The sequence below is a fragment of the Macaca nemestrina genome, chromosome 5 (assembly GCF_043159975.1).
Source record: "Macaca nemestrina isolate mMacNem1 chromosome 5, mMacNem.hap1, whole genome shotgun sequence".
Lineage (NCBI taxonomy): Eukaryota > Metazoa > Chordata > Mammalia > Primates > Cercopithecidae > Macaca > Macaca nemestrina.
In genome coordinates, this window is record NC_092129.1 from 12,906,824 (window position 1) to 12,928,339 (window position 21,516).

Consider the following 21,516-nt stretch of genomic DNA (forward strand, 5'->3'; position numbering starts at 1 on the left):
GCAACAGCTGGTGTTAAAACTGAAGCTTGGAGCGCTCCAGCACAGAGCCTGCAGAACCGAACTACAAAGGCAATTTCCTTCTTACAGTGAATACCATTTGGAAAATGATGAATAAAGAAATAAAACATAAGATTCTGTTCTCTACAGCTCTCAAATGTAATTGCATCTGTTAGAAAAATTGCTGTGTGAGGAAGAAAGAGGCCGATTAACGGAGTCTTCATTCCTTCCTCTGTTTCTAACTCTCTTGCCAACATTTCAATCCTGACCAGACACTTGAAACCATTTAATGATCAAAAATATGAAGTATGATAAAGTTCATATGGTGAGTAAGATGTGGAAGGAGCAGTAGAAAGGTCATCCAGATGTTCCCAGCAAGCCTTAAGGCACTGGTCCCACAAGCAAAGGCCAGAGATAGAAATCAGAAGTGCCCAAGGCCACAGGCACTGTGGACTCCTTTTGGGTGGCAGCTCCAGCAAGAGATGCTCGTGCCTCTGCTCTTGCTAAAATGGCCTTACAGACTGCATATGTGAAATTTCAGCCGTGCACTTCTTGTCTACTTATTCTACAAAGAATGAGAATTGGTCTTAAAGAAAAGCACAGTACCCAAAGATTGTGCAAAATGTCCCTTGCAACACTGTTTGTATTTAACAACTTTAATATCCATTGACAGAGAATAGGTACATTGTAGTGAATACAGACAATGTCGCCATAGGCAAAGTGAATGGCTAGAGCTAATGTATCAACATGGGTAAATCTGAAATACAGTGTGTTTGTGTGTGTTATGGGGAAAGTAAATTGCAGAGGACACATACAGCTTAGTATCATTTATATAAAGTTTTACAACCTACAGAACAACACTAGACAATGTATATGAGTATATAAATGTATAGGAAACATTTAAAATAGGCATGAGTATTATAAATACTAACTGCTTGATAGTGGCTACTTCCAAGAGATGGGATGGGTGAAGGGTACTTAGAGGACCCTCAATTGTTTCTGTAATGGTTAATTTCATAAGAAAAAAAAACTCAAACAAATATGAGATCAATGACAAGATTTAGTAAAGCTGAGTGATGGGTCCAAGGCTGTTCATCTGTATCAGTCAAGTTTTCCTTCAATAATACTGAAAAACAAACATCCCTCAAAGCTTACACCAACAAACTCTTATAACTTGCTCACAGGACTGCCAGTCTCGTGTGCGTGTGCAGGGCTTGGCTGGGATCAGCTGGAGCTGACTCCAGGCTATAGTTTGGGTTTAAATATGCTCCAGGGAGTCTGGGGGAGGTGACTCACACCTGTAATCCCAGCACTTTGGGAGACTGAGAAGGCAGATCACAAGCCCAGGAGTTCGAGACCAGCCTGTGCAACAAGGTGGAACCCAGTCTCTACTAAAAATACAAAAAATTAGCCAGGTGTGGTCATGTGCACCTGTGGTCCTAGTTACTTGGGAGGCTAAGGTGGGAGGATCACTTGAGCCCAGAAAGTCGAGGCTGCAGTGAGCTGTGATCATGCTACTGCACTCCAGCCTGGTGACAGAGTGAGACCCTGTCTCAATAATAAATAAATAAATAAGCTTCAGGGTTTCCTCATCCTAGACTAGCAACTTTCCTAGGATAACTTCTTTTCATGGCAACATGCAGAAGTGCAAGAGGCTGATGCAAAGACATTTACACCTGCTACTGACTTCACATTGCTTACTTTCCCCTGGCCACAGCTAGATCGATGGCCAACCTTCCCAACCTTAAGTGGGCAGAGAAGTGTACTCCTCCCATGGAGGTGGAGTGAGGGGAGAAGATTCACTGAACTATAACAAAACCTAGTACAATCACAATCTACTTTAGTCTATTATAAATATTCTCAGGAAAATTAAAAGAGAGTAAGATTCTTGGAACAAGCCACAGAATACTGATTCCTACTGGGATGACTTTTGTTTCAGGCATCTCTGCCATTATTAAAAAAAAAAAAAAAAGCAAGCTGGCCTCCAACATTTGAAAAAGACCAGAATTTAAAGCATTTAAAACTCAGTAACAGTCTCCTATGGGATTTTGGGGTTTCTGCTAGATGTAGCCTGACGATGGGCTCCTTTGGGTTCTTGAAGAACATTACTACGTGCATGGACTTAAGGCAGGTATTCCGCATGGTCTCTGTGGTCGGTGATGTGGGGGAGGCTCAACAGTGGTCTGTGAATACACAAGTTCAACATATACAATCCAAATAAGAGATGCATTCAGCCAAGTGATTATTGCAGTTAAAAAAAAAAAAAAAGTCTTCAGTGCTTCTCCTTTTTTTTTTTTTTTTTTTTGACAGAGTCTCACTCTGTCTCCCCGGCTGGAGTGCAATGGCCCGATCTCGGCTCACTGCAACCTCTGCCTCCCGGGTTCTAAGTGATTCTCGTCCCTCAGCCTCTGGAGTAGCTGGGATTACAGGCACAGGCCCACGCCCGGCTAATTCTGTGTTTTTAGTGGAGACGGGGTTTCACCATGTTGGCCAGGCTGGTCTCAAACTCCTGACCTCAGGTGATCCACCCGCCTCAGCCTCCCAAAGTGCTGAGATTACAGGTGTGAGCCAGTGCGCCCAGCCTAGAGCTTCTCCTTTGATAAATGTTTTTTCTAAATCTGGGAGGGTCACTTTTCAAAAGTGTTATTTACATATCATGGCAATTAGGAATGATGTCTTACATTTGCGTTTAACTTACTTTTAGTTATCCTTTGATACAAGAGAAGAGAGAGAACAGGGGGTGAGTTCAGGCACTGAATTGAGACTCCTGTTATTTTACATATAGATTAGGTTTTCATTCCAATGTAGGAGCCCAAGCACTGAATCCAATGGCCAGAGATTGCTCATGGCTGCCTTCTTTACACATTTTTATAAAAATGGTAACACTACTTTTCTGTAAGTTTCTTTTTTTGCCTAAGGCTATCTCTCCTGATGAATACATATGGCTCTACCTCATTCAATTTAACATCTATCTAGTATTTCATTTTAAGGATGGACCACCGTGTACCCAACTAATTCCTTGTTCAGGAACTTGGTTTGCTTGCAGCGTTTCACTATAATAAATAAAACTGCAAAGAACTCACCTTCCACGTTCAGTTTTGTGGGTTTGGGGGGTGTTTCTGCAGGATAAATTCTTAGAAGTGGCATTTCTGGGTCAAAGATTATATGCATTTTTAATTTTGACAGATACAGCCAAATGGCTCTCCAAAGAGTTGTATCAATTTGCACTCCTGCCAAGAGGGTATGAGAGGGCCCATTTCATTGCTCAGAATTTAAAAGTGCTTAATCAGACACGGGCTTGATGAACACTTCAGAAGCTGTTAGAAAAATACAGAGAATGCGTATGTTTCTATTGTGAATATGCCTCTGCTACAATGCTTACTGGACTCATTAAGTAGGTCTCACCCTGTACTGATAGTCAGAGTTTGGTTGCACCAAATTTTTAGTGCAGGCCACTTCTAAGAACTTTTGGGAGTGCCCATGCTACAGTGAAGTTTGAGAGAAAGGGTAAATGAAAATGTGAAAATGTAGAACCAGGTTGGCTGACGCTTTTTATTTTATTTTAAAAATTTAATTAAAAAATTTTTTTGAGATAGTATCTCACTCTATCACCCAGGCTGGAGTGCGATGGCACCATCTAGGCTTACTGCAACCTCCGCCTCCTGGACTTAAGTGATCTTCCCACCTCAGCTCCCAAGTAACTGATACTACCATGCTCGGCTAATTTTTTTGTAGAGATGGGGGTCTTGCCATGTTGCCCATGATGGTCTCGAACTCCTGGACTCAAGTGATCTGCCCATCTCAGCCTCCCAAAGTTCCGTGATTATAGGCGTGATAATTTTTTTTTTTTTTTTTTTTTTGAGACAGAGTCTTGCTTTGTCACCCAGGCTGGAGTGCAGTGATACAATCACAGTTCACTGCAGCCTCCAACTCCTGGGCTCAAGGGATCCTCCCACCTCAGCCTACTGAGTAGGCTAGGAGTAAATGTGCATGCCATCATGCTCAGCTAAATTTTTTACTAAATTCTTTTTCTTTGCAGAGACAGGGTCTAAGCTATGTTGACAAGGCTGGTCTCAGATCCTGGCCTTGAGTGATCCTCCTACCTCAGCCTCCCAAAGCACTGGAATTACAGGTGTGAGTCACTGCACTTGGCTGGCTTATGCTTTCTACTACTAAGATGCTGCTCTAAGGATCTTGTACTATGCATTTTACAATACCTTTTTGAAAACAATCAGTTCTAGAAATTGAAGAACAACAACTCTCTTTAACTGAATAACTCCAGTACCTTTACCACAAATCACAAATGGTTTCTTTTCAATGTAGTCTCCATTTTTAATAATGTTTTTAGATTTCTGAAACTCATTTTGTAACATTGCTGAATATTGAATATTGCTGACCTCAATAAAGACCATCAGGGAGCCTCATCAGATCTTTTACCATACACTGTGAGGCAGGCTTGTCAGCAATGTGGCAGACGGCAGACTCTCAGATGAAGAAACCAGGATGTTGCCACATATCCTGGGCATCTTCATGATGTGCGAAGATGTTGCAATGCTCTGCTGGGAAACCATGGGTGGAGGCAATGTATTGAGGAGACTAAGGTCATAGTTTGCATTTTCAGGTGAACCAGGTGGCCTTATTCTGTCCATGGAACTGATATCTCTACTATTTGTCAATCACTATGTCCCAGGAAACTGAGCAAGAGTCAGGAGAGACCTGGACTCTTCTACCATGCAGGCTAGAAAACAGCTTACAGCTCCCGACCCCCGACGGTCAGAACAGAGCATCCTGTTTGACACAGCAATGGGCCTAGTAGAAGGAGCATTGGCCAGGGGGAAGAGGCTGAGGTTCCAGTTGTGATCAGTGTGATCTCTGGCAGGTCAGCTAACCTGTTTGCACCACTGGGTTTTTCGTCTGTGAAAGGAGTATTAGGCTCAGTGATGCCTAATTTTCCTCCTTCTGTTCTAAAATCTCATCATCATCTTTAACTGGTGTGGTGCTAGGAGACCCCAGAAGAAATTCTCTTTTGTGGAAGAATTAATCAGAGTGCCCAGGTGCAGTGGCTCACACCTGTAATCCCAGCACTTTGGGAGGCCAAAGCGGGAGGATTGCTTGAGGCCAGGAGTTTGAGACCAGCTTGGACAACATGCTGAGAAAAAGAAAGAAAAGAAAGAAGGTAAGGGAAAGGGAAAGAAAGGAAAGGAAAAGAAAGGAAGAAAGAAAAGAGAGAAGAAGGAAAGGAAAGGAAAGAAAAAGAAAGGAAAGGAGAAAGGAAAGGAAGGAAAGGGAAAGGGAAAGGGAAAGGAAAGAATAAAAGAACCAATCAGATTAAGCACATTTGCAAATGTGTTCAACCTTGGCCACTTACTTCTTTTAGACTGGTCCTTCTCAATCTTTGTTGCACATGGAATCACCTGGGGAGTGTTAAAAATGCTCAGTGTCCAAGTTGTACCCCAGATAGATTACACTAGCATTTCTGGGCCAGGGCCAGGCATCAGTGTTGTTTTGTTTGCTTGTTTGTTTGTTTTTTGAGACGGAGTCTCATTCTGTCGCCCAGGCTGGAGTGCAGTGGAAACAATCTCAGCTCACTGCAAGCTCCGCCTTCCGGGTTCACGCCATTCTCCTGCCTCAGCCTCCCCGAGTAGCTGGGACTACAGACGCCTGCTACCACATCTGGCTAATTTTTTTTTTTTTTTTTTTTTTTTTTGTAGTTTTAGTAAAGACAGGATTTCACCATGTTAACCAGGATAGTCTCGATCTCCTGGCCTCATGATCCATGCACCTCGGACTCCCAAAGTGCTGGGATTACAGGCTTGAGCCACCGCGCCCAGCTGGCATCAGTGTTTTTAAGGCAATTCCAGTGTGCAACTAAAGATGAGAAGCCCTGATGCTGGCCTTTGGTCAAGAACCCTGGAAAAGGGGCTCATCTTCAGGCTCCAGAGTCGTCTGTGCCCTCATCCGTCATGCCTGGTTGGTCTCCCCCTACTTTCTGGTGACCTTTTAAAAAGTTAATTCTTTCCCCTCTTTTTTGCTCTGGCTTGTCATTGAACTCACCCAGCTGATTATGGCGCTTATGATTGAGAACCTCTTCTGACCGCTTCCCTTTCCCCAGAAATTAACATGATCATTAAGGCTTATAATTTTACTCACCAGTGCTATCAATCAAGGGGCTGCAAAAAGGAGTTAAGAGTCCTTTTGTAATTGGCAGCAGCCTGTGATTTGGAGCAGAGCATCCAGGGTCTGTGGGAGGCTGGAGGTGGGGAGGGCCTGGGGTGCAGGGAGGGGCTCTGCCCCCCTTGAGCTGACTCCTAAAGCTTCCCCCAGGGGCTAGCGAGTTTCAGTCTTCCTCTTCCCTGAATATCAAAATAAGGAAGCCAGTTCTTGCCAACGGGACTCCAGGGTCACCCCAAGCTCTGCCATAGGAAGGAAGGTCTCTCAAGGCATCCCTGGGATAAGGAAGATCAGGGAATTTTGTATACACTAGGCAACCCAGGTCTGGCTGGGGAGGGGCAGTGGGCCCAGATTATCTGTAGTTCAGAAGTGGGATTGAGACTGTCAAAGCCAAGAAGGTGATCCATCCTTCCCTAGTCCCCTTGGAACCTTGTTTAGGGCAACAAAAACAACAGCTGAGCCTGATGCAATGCACCCTCCGCCGCTCCCCACAGCCCAGGCAACTCCATGCTCCTTCCACATGCAGCGAGCTGCAGAATCGCAGTGCCCTGGGACAAGGGCTGACCTTCCCTTCTGGGAGGGCTGGGCTGTCTGAAGACATCTCTGACCCATGCAGTGCCTTGTGGTATATTTTACAGATACATGGTAAGTGGCATGTATGCCAGAGGTGATAGGGTAGTTATTCTCTCTTTCTCTCTCTCTCTTTTTTCTTTCTTTTTTTGAGAAAGTGTCTCACTCTGTCACCTAGGCTGGAGTGCAGTGGTGCAATCTCCACTCACTGCAAGCTCCGCCTCCTGGGTTCAAGCGATTCTCCTGCCCCAGCCTCCCAAATAACTGGAATTACAGGCACGCACCACCATGCCCGGCTAATTTTTGTATTTTTTAGTAGAGATGGGGTTTCACCGTATTGGCCAGGCTGGTCTCGAACTCCTGGCCTCAAGTGATCTGCCCACCTCAGTCTCCCAAAGGGCTGGGATTACAGTCATGAGCCACCATGTCCAGCCCTATTTTATTTCAATTACAATATTGTAACCACATGAAAGTGATTTATTTTTATCTTTATTTTATTTATTTATTTATTTATTTAAGATGGAGTATCACTCTGTCGCCCAGGCTGGAGTGCAGTGGTGCAATCACAGCTTACTGCAACCTCCATCTCCTTGGTTCCAGCAATTCTCCTGCCTCAACCTCCTGAGTAGCTGGGATTACAGGTGTCCACCACCGCACCCAGCTAATTTTTGTGTTTTAATTTTGTAGTTTAGTTTCACGATGTTTGGCCAGGCTGGTCTCGAACTCCTGACCTCAGGTGATCCGCCTGCCTCAGCCTCCCAAAGTGCTGGGATTACAGGCATGAGCCACTGTACCTGGCCTTTTTTTTTTTTTTTTTTTTGGATAACACTATAGGAAAATCTGGAGACGGATAAATCACCTATAATTCTACTTCTCTAATACAACTATTTTATTTTCACCTTTTTTTTTCTATTTCCTACACGTGTACCTATGTATTTTAACATAATTGTAATCAGAGTAAACATGTTTTGCATTCTGATAGCCCTCTTAACATTCGATCTCTGACATTGTTACTAGTGGTTATGAAGTCTAGAATTCCTTTTGGTGTTTGCATAATAATTCTGTTAGTTGGTATGTGCCATCATTTTACCTGCCACTCACTGTTTTGGCTAATTAGGCCCAACAAAAATGTTTAAGAAAATCAGTTCGCAATATATGAAACAGCATGAATATGACTTACCCGTGGAGATTAGATTCCTAGTTCTTACCTCCTGAGACTGGGACTCAGCAAGTGTGAGGTGGAGCCCTGGCACCTGCATTTCACAACCCTGATGCCATTGGTCCTCACTCCATACTTCCTGAAACACTGCCCTGAGGCTTGCTGAGTTTCTTCAGGGACCATCAATGATAGGGGCTTGGTTATAGCCACCACAGAAACACCAAGAGCAATTGCTTTCATCTTCCCTTCCACTTAACACCAAGGTTGGGCAGAAGATTGGAGTTAACATCTCTTCAAACATCATGTGTAGGGGCTGGGCGCAGTGGCTCATGCCTGTAACCCAGCACTTTGGGAGGCCAAGGCAGCTGGATCACTTGAAGCCAGGAGTTCAAGACCAGCCTGGACAACATGGTGAAACCCCGTCTCTACTAAAAATACAGAAAATATAAATAGCTGGGCATGTTGGTGCAAACCTGTAATCCCAGCTACTAGGGAGGCTGAGGCAGGAGAATCAGTTGAACTCCGGAGGAGGAGATTGCAGAGAGCGGAGATCATGCCACTGCACTCCAGCCTGTGTGACAGAATGAGACTGTCTCAAAAAAAAAAAAAAAATATATATATATATATATATATGAAATACATATACACGCACACATATATATGCGTGTGTGTGTGTGTGTGTGTGTCTCACATGTGGGTGGACCAGGTGCAGTGGCTTATTCCTGTAATCCTAGCTGCTTGGGAGGCTGAGGCAGAAGGATGACTAGAGCCCAGGAATTCAAGGCTGCAGTAAGTTTTGTTTGTGCCATTGCACTGCAGCCTAGGCAAAAGAGTGAGAACCTGACCCTGGGAAAAAAAAAAAAAAAAGAAAGAAAAGAAAAGAAAAACAACTGTGGGTTACACTGGAGCTTCTTCTCCATGGGGCTGTTCTTCCTCACCTGGGCACTCGCTCTCCTGGAAGGTGGTGCCACAGGACATGTCAGCACCTTGTGGCCCTAGGTCACATCTGCTCCAGGTGCCTTTGTTCCAGTAACTCAATACTCAGATGATGGGGGAGTGGGGGGGGACCCACATTTTCCAGCTGGTGGAGATCTGGGCAGTCAGCACAAGGAAGGGGACAGTGAGGGATTGCTTGGCTCATGCTGGGCTCGCCTCACTTCCGGCAGCCCGGGCCTCTCTCTCTGCACACACAGGCTGCACTTGCCAGCATCTCTTCTCTCCCAAGCCGAAACCGTCTGGCAGTCTCTTCAACCTGCTCTCTTTCCTCCTCTTTGGTGTCTTGGTGGTCAGAATTATCTGCAAAAAGGAAAATGCCTGCCTTACCTTCCTTTATTTGCCTTAAACCTCCCAAATCTGGGTCTAGCCCAGCTATAAGCAGAGGCTGAGCAAGCAGGCCCCGGGAGTGAGACTGGGCCCAGAAAACGGCTCCAGAAACCACCGGATGACCACGAGTAGACTGTGGTGAGCACTTGGAGTAACTGCCATGTGATTCCACCCCAAATCTGGCTGCGGCTCAACTTCTTTCAGAAAGGGAGAGGGAGCTGCCACCTCTGAAAAATCAAGTCAGCGACCAGCCCAGCCACTTGCCATGTCCTAGCCTGAGTTTCGTTTCAGGGCCACGGTTGTGAGCTTATTCTTCGCTTTGTTATGGGATCTCTGGGGTGTCGATTTTTCTGGCTAGAAACCTCTGTGGCCTGAGTTCCTGCTCTGTGTCCAGGAAGAATGAGGCACACAGACAAGTGAAGGGTGAGGAAGATGAAGAGTTTTATTTAGTGTTAAAACAGCTCAGAGGAGACCCACAGTGGGTAGCTCCTCTTTCCAGGCAGATCATCCTGTGGAGTGCTGAGCTCTCAGCAGAGATGCGGCCCTGGAGAGGCTGGCTCCTCTCTGCAGGCAGGTCATTTGGATGTCTCTGCAGGTCTCTGAAGCTCTCAGCAGAGAAAGCAGCTCATCTCTGCAGGTCTCTGAAGCTCTCAGCAGAGAGGGGCGTCTTGTCTTCCCATTGTCTCTCTACCCTCTTCTCTTATGGCCATCCTCTGCCCTGGTCTGGCTGAGCCCAGTTTTCATGGACCTCAGAGGGGAGGAAGTGGGTGCCAATTGGTCCATGGGCGGCCATGGGTGCCGGGAAGAAGCACCACCAGTCCCCACTTCAGTCTGTGGGACTGGCAGCCCGGCCTTCAAGTCCTCTCTGGCCTGAAGGTGGTGCCTTGCTGAGGACCTGCCCCTTTCAGGCCAGGACTCTGTCTCCCGCTGCCATTCGAGGCCTGGGGGCTCAGCCCCAACCCCACTCCAAGATCAGAGCAGGCGCCAAAGCGGAGAGAGGCCAGGCGGTGGAACAGACACCCTCGAGCCTGTAGGGATGCGGAGAGCGTGGGGAGTGTCCTTCCTGGGGCCCCCGAAGGTGCAGGCTGCAGCCACGCAGAGGTCCTGCACCTAGGAGGGCCAGGCAGTGGGAGCAGACACCACCGAGCCTGCAGGGATTGGGGTGGGGAGTTTCCCTTCTGGGGCCTTCGAGGGTACAGGCTGCAGAGACGACGGGTCCTGTGCCTAGGAGGGTGGCTGCAGTCTCAGCAGATCCTGCCTGCACCCAGCCCTCCTCCAAGAGCATAAGGAGGTTCGAATCCACAGCTGCAGTTTGGGTGGCTATAGCCCTGCCCAGGAGTCGGGGGACTCCTGCCTGCTCCATGGAGCAGGAGGCCTGGGTCTGCAGCTGTGGTTTGGGAGGCTGTGGCAGCTCCAGGAGTTCCCATCCCAACTAAGAAAGAGCAGAGCTCCCGGTGGGGCTCCCACTGGCTCCATGGAGCGTGCAGTCCCAGCCGCGCCTCCCTGCTGCAGCCGGCGTGATGGCGGCAGCCACAGCCATCAACTTTGCCTTCATTTAAGTACAGGCCATAAGAATCATTATAAATGAGTAATAAAATAACTGGGATGATACTTTAAATATATATATTGCCTGGTTTCTGAGGGGATAAAAACCGACTTACATTTTCTCATCATCTTCATATCCCTCATATCGTCTTAATTTTAGTTTTCTTTCTTAATTACCTTATTTTATTTTATTTTATTTTACTGTTTTTTGAGACCCGGCTTGCTTCGTTGCCCAGGATGGAGTGAAGTGGCATGATCTCATCTCACTATAGCCTGCATCTCTTGGGCTCAAGTGATCCTCCCACCTCGGCCTCCTGAGTAGCTAGGCCTACAGGTGGGCACCACCACGCCCAGCTAATTTTTGTATTTTTTGTAGAGACAGGGTCTTCCTATGTTGCCCAGGCTGGTCTCGAACTCCTGGGCCCAAGCAATTCACCCACCTCAGCCTCTCAGAGTGCTGGGATTACAGGCACGGGCCACCGAGACTGGCTTTAATTGCCTTATTAATGCAGATTCACGGCATGAAAGGAAGGGCGCAACGGTAAAACCTACCCAAAAAAGTGAAACTAGATACATCAGCTCTGAAAAATCAACAAATTATTCTCTAGGACGGTAGTCCTTTATTTCAAAAAGGATTCTCAAATGCATGTTTTAGTGGAATTGGCAAGTTTACTAAAATTTCCATTTGCTTTGAATTTTTATGCGGTGCACACATTCACTCTAGGAGGCGCTATCCATCTCTGGAGAGAGAATCAGAGAGAAGAGGAAGCTTTATGACCTGACCCCCGGGGCCCGGGAGGCTGAATCTCACACAGTCAGTGCCTTCATCCTCCAGAGAGGTGCAGTCATGGAGGTCAGCAGGCCTGCAAGACAAGGTCTGGACAGTTTGAAGTTTTTTGGCGGTTGGCGGGGGTGGGGCGGAGTCCCGCTCTTGTCACCCAGGTGGGAATGCGGTGGTATGATCTTGGCTCACCGCAACCTCCGCCTCCCAGGTTCAAGCGATCCTCCTGCCTGGAGACAGGGTAGAATCCCAGACTGGTCTCAAACTCTTGGCCTCAAGGGATCTTCCCATGTGGGCCTTTAAGTTCTTTTCATCTACATTTTCCAAAATATCTATCATGTGGTTTTTTTTTTGTTTGTTTGTTTGTTTTTTTTTTTTTTGAGGCTGAGTCTCGCTCTGTCGCCCGGGCTGGAGTGCAGTGGCCGGATCTCAGCTCACTGCAAGCTCCGCCTCCCGGGTTTACGCCATTCTCCTGCCTCAGCCTCCCGAGTAACTGGGACTACAGGCGCCTGCCATCTCACCCGGCTAGTTTTTTGTATTTTTCAGTAGAGACGGGGTTTCACCGTGTTCGCCAGGATGGTCTCGATCTCCTGACCTCGTGATCCACCCGTCTCGGCCTCCCAAAGTGCTGGGATTACAGGCTTGAGCCACCGCGCCCGGCTATCATGTGGTTTTTAATTTGCATTATTTTATATGTTTATTTAGAGACATGGTTTCGCTCTATCACCCAGGCTGGATGGAGTGCAGTGGTGCACAGTTCACTGCAGCCTTCACCTCCTGGGCTCAAGCCACCCTCCCACCTCAGCCTCTTGAGTAGCTGGGACCATGGGTGCACGCCACCACACCTAGCTAATTTCCCCTGCTTCTTTCTTAATATGGAGGTACTGACTCAGTGTTTACATTTGAGGCTTTCTTCTGATTCCCCCTGCCTGAGGGCTTTGTCTCACGGTGCTCTCAACCATGGTTCCCTGCAGGCCCTCCCCAGCAACAGTGCCTGGGCTGAGGACAAAGTGCAGCAAGCAAGCTTCTGTTTGGTGCTGAAATGTGCGGGAATGTCTATGGGAAGGTTAGAGAGTGGTCAGTGGTGTCGCATTTCTGCACAAGTACAGATCCAGGATAGAGAAACATACTTCTTCTTCTCAGAAGATTCTTAGAAATCAGGAATACTTCTTCAAGGAATTGTTTTTAATTTTTTTGGTCTTTTAAGGAAATTATTGATATGTGTGCAACATGGATGACTCTTAAAACATTATGTGGAGCGAAAGAAGCCAGTCCAAATAGAAGTGTAGTGACTGGCCCAAGTCTGGGTGACTTCAAAGCCTGTGTTCTTTCAACCACTCTCCAAGGGCCCCTCAGCTCCCTGAATCCCAGGCCCCTCCCCTTGGTTTCTAGTCTGAGCCCCAGGTCTGCTGTTAGGGGAGGCCCTTGGACAAGTCCCTTCCCATTATGAGAGGCTTAGATGAGATTGCTTCTAAGATTTGTTACAGTTCTAACATCCTAGCACTTTCCAAGTCTATTTCTTTTAAAAAACTTACTTGTTTTTGGCCGGGTGCGATGGCTCACACCTGTCATCCCAGCACTTTGGAAGACCAAGGCAGGCGGATCACGAGGTCAGGAGTTCAAGACCAGCCTGACCAACATGGTGAAATCCCGTCTCTACTAGAAATACAAAAATATAGCTGGGCATGGTGGCACGTGCCCGTAATCCCAGCTACTCAGGCTGAGGCAGGAGAATCACTTGAACCTGGGAGGCAGAGGTTGTAGTGAGCCGAGATGGCACCACTGCACTCCAGCCTAGGCGACAGAGTGAGACTCTACCTCAAAAAAAAAAAAAAAAAAAAAAAAAAAATTAATTAATAAATTAATTTACTTGTTTTTGAATAGTTAATAGTCACATGATACAAACTTCAAAAGGATATACATGTCACAGACCAGGAAACTAAAGAGATAGGAGGACTAAGTGAAATATGGTTTCCTGGATTGGCTCCTGGAACAGAAAAGGATATTCTTTAAAACTAGTGAAAGTGGTCCAGCACCGTGGCTCACACCTGTAATCCCAGCACTTGGGAGGCCAAGGTGAATGGATCACTTGAGTCCAGGAGTTGGAGACCAGCATGGGCAACACAGTGAGCCACGCACCCCCATCTCTAAAAAAATTTAAAAAATAATTAAAAAAAAAACCAAACTAGTGAAAGTCAAAGTTTGGAATTTGGTTAGTAACAATGTACCAATACCAGTTTCTTTCTTTCTTTTCTTTTCTTTTTCTTTTTTTGTTTTTTTTTGAGACAGAGTCTCACTCTGTTGCCCAGGCTGGAGTCCGGTGGCAAAATTTCAGTTCACTACAACCTCTGCCTCCTGGGTTTAAGCGATTCTCTGGCCTCAGCCTCCCTAGTAGCTGGGATTACAGGTGCGTACCACCACACTCGGCTAATTTTTGTGTTTTTGGTAGAGAGGGGGTTTCACTATGTTGACCAAACTGGTCTCGAACTCCTGGTCTCGAGTGATCACCTGCCTTGGCCTCCCAAAGTGTTGAGATTACAGGCGTGAGCCACCACTCCTGGTCCCAGTGCTTGGTTCTTAGTTTTGACAAATATGCCATGGTCCTGTAAGATATCAGCATGAAGGGGTATATAACTCTTTGTACTCTTACAACTTTTCTGTAAATCTAAAATTATTCCAAAACAGGCCAGGCGCAGTGGCTTACGCCTATAATCCCAGCACTTTGGGAGGCCAAGGCGGGTAGATCACCTGAGGTCATGAGTTTGAGACCAGCCTGGTCAAGATGGTGAAACTCCATCTCTACTAAAAATACAAAAATTAACCAGGCGTGGTGGCAGGTGCCTGTAATCCCAGCTACTTGGGAGGCTGAGGCATGAGAATCACTCGAACCTGGGAGGTGGAGGTTGCAGTGAGCTGAGATTGTGCCATTGCACTCCAGCCTGGGTGACAAGAGCAAGACTCTGTCTCAAAGAAAAAAAAATTATTCAAAAATAAAAAGCATTTTTGTGTTTTTTGTTTTTAAAGTAACGTTTTCCCTTTGTCCCTGTCCTTGAGCCACCCAGTCCTCCCAAGCCAGACAACCAATGTTCAATGTTATCTCTTTCTTACATAATCTTTAAGATATATTCAATTAATATTAAAAGAAAATCTATATTCTACAAATGTATCTCCAAATAGAAAGTGTGCTCTGAGATAAATTCCTAGAAGTGGGATTCCTGGGCATATAGTTTTCATAGTTATTGCCAAATTGCCTTCCATAAAAGTTGTAACAATCTATCCTTCCACCAGACAATGTGTGTGAGGACCTGTTGTCTCATCAGCTCAGACTGATCTGAGAGTGAACTGGTATTCACTTACTTCAGTTTAAGTCAGACTGTCAACTCTCAAAGTGCTCTTGAACAAAACCTCTCTAGAAAGCTGCCACAAAATGGCGGCTCCATTCTCAAGGAGGGAGTAGAGGCAAGCTGGGAGTTGGCTGCAGTGGCAAAGGGCAGCAAGGCCATGAAGAAGCGCTCGCCAAATGATTAACATTCCTGTCGCCAATTACTACTGTCCTCAAGAGGAGAAGACATTCACAGGAGGGCATTGTCTCTGCTTCACAGCACACAAAGGGTCAAGCCTCACAAATTTGCTCCTAGTTGGGGGGAAAAACCCTCACAGGTCAAAGTGTTCAGATTACAGATCCAGGAAAATCCCTTTGCAGAAAGAAGACAGCAAATCCCCAGTGAAGTTGAAAGGACAAAACTTTCTTCACCTCAGAGACACTCCAATGAATAAACCGGTTAAACATGGTTTGGATTTAGTGAACATGAAAACAACTGGATTAAAGTATAATCTAGCTAGAAAGGAAAGGAAATGTGCTGAGAGCGCTAAGCAATGACAAAGCTGCGGTGTTTACATCTGTCAAGCAGGAACGACCATTCCAGGTTTATAACTGAATTCTCTTAAATGTTTAATTTTTCTTTAGCTCAACATGAGCCTCTGCTCATGTTGGCCTCTCTGATAACACTGGCACCAAGGCAACTGTGCGAGCACGAGGGGTGTAGAGTCCAGGAGTCTGCAGGCACCAGCTGCAGGGCGAGGGTTCCGCATGGGCCTTGGCCAAGCTGCACACAGTCCAGATTGGAAGCAGCATCCATCACACAGGTGCAGGTTTTAGAATCACAAAGACTTGGGTTTGAATCCCAATTGTACTTTTTACTGGCTGTGTGACCTTGGACAAATTAAACTCTGTCCCATTTCCTCTCTTGGTAAAATGAAGATAATACCCATCCAATAGGGCTGTTTCGATAAATTAAATGAGGTAATACATGTAAAAGCCTACACCGAAACCTAAACACTCAATAGGTGGTCGGATCACCAGTCTCTGTCTTTCTGTTTCTCCTGCTCCTGTTTCCCCTTGTACACACACCGGAGCACCAAGTGAACCTGTTCCACATCAGGCTAACTCCAGGCACTTCAGATCTTACTCTGGGACAGGAGCATTCCGAGTTTTTACATTAGGGCTTCTTAAACATTTTTGTAAAGACCCCTACTCACATATCTGTTTGTCAAAGTATAAAATAAAATACATAGGATTATAAAAGAAACCAACTTATTGAAGTATGTTTATTAAAATATTTTAAAACTTGTGATAAAATATGTGCTTCTTTGGAAAATGTTAAACAAGCTGGGTGTGGTGGCTCACACCTGTAATCCCAGCACTTTGGGTGGCCAAGGAGGGCGGATCACTTGAGGCCAGGAGTTTGAGAACAGCCTGATCAACACGGTGAAACCCTGACTCTACTGGGAAAAAAAAAAAAAAAACTAGGCATGTGTGCGCCTATAGTTCCAGCTACTTGGGAGGCTGAGTCTGGAGAATCGCTCGAACCCGGGAGGTGGAGGCTGCAGTGAGCCGAGATCGCACCACTGCACTCTAGCCTGGGCAACAGATTGAGACCCTGTCTCAAAAAAAAAAAAAAAAAAAAAAAAGAAAGAAAAAAAAAATTAAACAAGATCTGGGGGTGAGTCTGATAACTACAATAATTTTCAAGCAGTGATCAATGTATTTCAAGATCTGCAACAACAAATGTGATATAATTAACATACTTACATTTTTTAATTGGTGACAGTCAAAAGTCCTGCTTCTACTAATACTCTGGTTTACTTCTACATTCATAATGGAAGAAATAATAAATTTTAGTTACAGAATATTAAAGGTGACCCCCTCTCTCTCTCCCTTAGAGCAGAAGAAAAAAAAGAATATTAAAGATACACCATTTTCCCATTCAAATTAGACTCCAGGTATTATAAAATATTACCACCTCTGTTCTCAAGACTGCTGATAAAAGATACTTACAAACTGTCATGCCAGCACTCCCTTATTTTACTTTTTTCTCTGACTTCTTTCAAGATTTTATCTTGGTCTGTGGTTTTTTTGCAGTTTGAACATGACATCCCTAGGTGTTTTTGTTATTTTTATTTTTTTACCAACAGGGTTATTATTTTTAAATTTATTCTGCTTGGTGTTCTCTCAGCATCCTGGATCCGCGGTTTGGTTCACTAACTTTGGAAAGGTCTCAGCCATTATTACTTCAAACATAGACAGTTTGAACGACACGGGTTTGAACTGCGCAGGCCCACTCATACACAGCCTTTTCCAATAAAAGTAATAGAATGTGCCTGTCCTCCACCTCTCCGCCTCCCCACCCCTGGACAGCAAGACCAACCCTTCCTCCTCCTCTTCTTCCTCCTCCTCAGCCTACTCAACGTGAAGATGAGGATGAAGACCTTTATGGTGATCCACTTCCACTTAATGAATAGTGAATGTTTTCTCTTCCTTAGGATTTTCTTAGTAACATTTTCTTTAGCTTACTTTAAAAATACAGTATACACATAACATACGAAATACCTGTTAACTATGTTATCAGCAAGGCTTCTGGAAAACAGTAGGCTATTAAATTTTGGGGGAGTCAAAAGTTATATGCAAATTTTCAACTATATGAGGGGTTGGCACCCCTAACCCCTGCATTGTTCAACTGTATATATTTTTTTGCTCTACTCTCTCTTTTTCACGTATTCCAATTACACATATGCTATACCTTTTGAAATGATCCCAGTTTTCGGATGGTCTGGGTTTTTTTTCCTACTTTTTCTCTTCCCATTTCAGTTTGGGAAGTTCCTACTGACCTACCTTCAAATTCACTAATTGTTTCCTAAATTTGTCAAGTCTACTTATGAGTCCATCAAAAACATTCTTCGTTTTTATTATAGTGATTTTGATTTTTAGCATTTCCTTTTGAATTTCCATCTCTCTGATTACCCATCTATTCTTGCACATGTCTACTTTTTCCATTACAAATTTTAATATGTTAGGTTGTAATTATGAAACAGGGAATCTGTGTCATATCCAACTCTGGTTCTGACTGCTTTCTCTCTTCAGACTGTTTTTTCTTTCTTTTTGGCATGCCTTGAAATTTTTTGTTGAAAGCTAGGTATGTTGCACTGGGTAATAGAAACTGAGGTAGACAGGCCTTAAGTGTGAAGGTTCATGGTAATCTGGCTAGAGGTTGGACTATGTTAAGTGTTTGCTGCAGTTACAGGTGCCAGACGTTTCACCTTCCTCTAGTGTCTTTGCTTTTGCCTGTCTCTTAACTTTGGGTTTCCCTAGTTACTCCTCCACAGAGGGGGACTTCCAGCTGTAATCCACTATGGTTACACTGGAATCCCATTGGTGCGGTGGTAAACTGTGGGAAGTGGGATATTCTATAATCTTCAGATTAAATCTATGTCTTAGTGGGCCTGTGAGCTTCACAAGTGTTTTTCCAGTGGTACAGCTTTTCCTTTCTGGCCTCCTACTCCCTTCTCTGGCTGCAGCATTTCCAGTCTATTTCCTTGAAATCCTGACCCCTCTTGACTAAGTCCCCATCCCCGCCCCAATTAAGAAAGACAGGAAGCCTAGAGGGGAGGGGCTAGAGTGGGAAGAACGCCCTTCCGCCAATTGAGATAAGGCTCTGGCAGTCTTTCACCCTGGAGAGTAAGCCTTTGTAATAAAGGTTTTGGACATTGATCCCTTTTCCACATCAGAGCCACAGATCTTACTAGATCTTCACTGAGAATGTGGTGGGATTCTTGGAGGTAAAGCTCAAAAACCTGTGGAGACCCCTCTTAAGACTATGATCCCCAGGGACTTCTCACTCTCATACTCGCCCACACTCAGCTGCTAGCAATTCATTACCATCTAAGTGTTTCCAACTAGCTTATGGCTCCAGTAGCTTTTGCTCCAGATAAGCAGATTTTGGCTGTCTCTCTCTAGATAGCCCTGTTTCTCCAGACTTTAGGATGATGGTTTGCCCTTCAACCTCAATTCTCTGATGGGTCCAAGAAAAGTCACTGATTTTCCATTTGTCCAGATTTTTCTTGTTGTAAGGACAAGATGATAACTTTTTCTCTTGAGAAAGGGTCTCACTCTGTCACCCAGGCTGGAGTGCAGCAGCGCAATCACGGCTCACCTGCAGCCCCACTCTCCCAGGCTCAGGTGATCTCCCGCCTCAGTCTCCCAAGTAGCTGGGACTACAGGTGCGTGCCACCATCCCTGGCTAATTTTTTAATTTTTATAGAGACTGGGTTTTGCCATGTTGTCCAGGCTGGTCTTGAACTCCTGGGCTCAAGTAATCTGCCTGCCTCAGCCTCCCAAAGTACTGTTGATTACGGGTGCATACCACTGTGCCAGGCTTGGTGCCAACTTTCAAGCTTTTTATCTGTAGAAGCTTAAACCAGAATTATTTATATCATTTTGGTCATTCCCTTCCATCCACCTGAACTACTGTGTCCCTTCTTGTCCTCAAATTTGCCGCGACTACTGTACCTCTTTGTCTTTTCATGACTAGGTTTGAGGAAAGGGCTGGTGTTTGATCTCTCCTGTCTGTCAGCACTTTGCACAATCAAGTGCTTGGTGTTGCTAGTTGAGTCCACTGGGTTGCTTTCATTTCTGGCACTCACTCTACAGTAAAGAGCATCTGGGATGAGGTGTAATTGCCCAGCACCCTCTAAGCTTCCTTTGTGCTTTTAAATTCATTTCCCTGGCCTCCAAGTCAGTCTTATTTTCTTAGCAAGGTTGGAATAAAGCAAACTTCACTTCCTGTAAATTAGGATTTACAAAAGTAATTTCTCAAGTTCTGATAAATCCTTTTTTCTCAATTTCTTGATTTCTTTCTGTAATGACTTAAGTAGCCAGGTAAGATCAGATTTGACCAAGTTCAAGGAAATCACAGGGCCTCTGAGCTAAATGACCAAACCTGACAGTTTCGGAATTACTTGGGAAGCTTTAAAAAAGAAAATCCTAAACTCAGTCCTAAGAGAGTAATTGTGGTGGGTAGCTATGTTTAGGAAAATACGATACTTCTAGTAAGCTGTGCATGTCCAAAAGAGCTACTTACACCTAAACTTAAAATCAAAACTAAAAAACATACTAGGGAGACAAAGTGAAAAATACTATAGAAAAACCAAACCAAACCTATTCATTCATAACAAACGATATAGGAATTGTTTCTTAACATTCACCCTTTCACTCATTCAGTAACTATTGAAAGTCATAGGCACGGCTGGGTGCGGTGGCTCACGCCTGTAATCCTAGCACTTTGGGAGACTGAGGTGGGTGGATCACTTGAGGTCAGGAGTTCCAGACAAGCCTGACCAACATGGTGAAACCCCATCTCCACTAAAAAAAATACAAAATTAGCTGGGCATGGTGGCGCACGCCCGTAATCCCAGCTACATCGGAAGGCTGAGGCAGGAGAATTGCCTGAACCCAGGAGGCGGAGGCTGCAGTGAGCCAAGATCATGCCACTGCACTTCAGCCTGGGGAAGAGTGAGACTCCATCTCAAAAAAAAAAAAAAAAAAAAAAAAAAAAAATTCATAGGCCCGGTCCACAAGGAAGTACACCAAGCCATGGCCTTTAGAATCAAATACCTTCACAGTTTATATCCAGTACCATCCTCTCCCGGTTAACCTTGAAAATTCTGCTCAAGCTTTCAAAACCTCAGTCTTCTCATTTGTAAAAATAACATTATCTACCTCACAGGGAAGTTCTGTGACAGAGATCACAGTGGAATTATTACAAACTTATTATCTCTATCCTAAAACAGTTTTAACTCCTTTCCTAGCCTAAACACTGGCGTTTTGTTAATAATAGTAGCTGGCACCCACTGAATATTAATCTATATGCCAGGGAGTGGGCTAAACTCTGTCCATCCATAGCTCAAACACATTTTATCTGTAAAGGCCTGGGGGCCACAGCCTTATTCCTTCATTGGCCATATTCACCCCACTCATGTAACCAAAAAAGGCAAAGCAAGTGGACACAACAGGACAGACTTTTAATCTAGGGTGGCCTCCTAGCAAAGAGGGCTGAGTGGAAAAACCATGGGATGTAATAAAAAGGAGATGCTCCTCCTCCCCTAACACCCCTTCCCCCAAGTCATAATCACTACCAGGGGTCATGATGGCAGAACCTCTGGGTAGCAAACCAAATACCAGATAAACCTATTCTGGAACTGCCATGGTAAATGAGTAAGAGTGGTACCATTTGCTACTACTACTGTTGTATCCATGACTACCACTGTCAACTAATAACTATTATTATGCTTTTATATGTTCTGACACTGTTCTATGAATTTTACATGTAATCCTCAATGTAAGTTACTAAAGTTACCACCAATATTGACCCTTTATAACTGGCAGGAGTTGAGACAAGGCAATTAAATACTTAAATAATGGACACAGAGCCTGAGATTCCTTAGAATTACCCATCCATTGCTTTGTAATTCACTGCCAAATTAGTTTTTTTAGGAAGATTCTTAAGGGATTCTGGAATCCCCTCCTATGTAGTTAGAATTATGAGCACCTGTATTTTTACTTCAGTGGGTTAAAGGCATAGTTTTACTATAAACCATGGTCTCAATTTCCTACGAGACATCACTGAAAAGTACC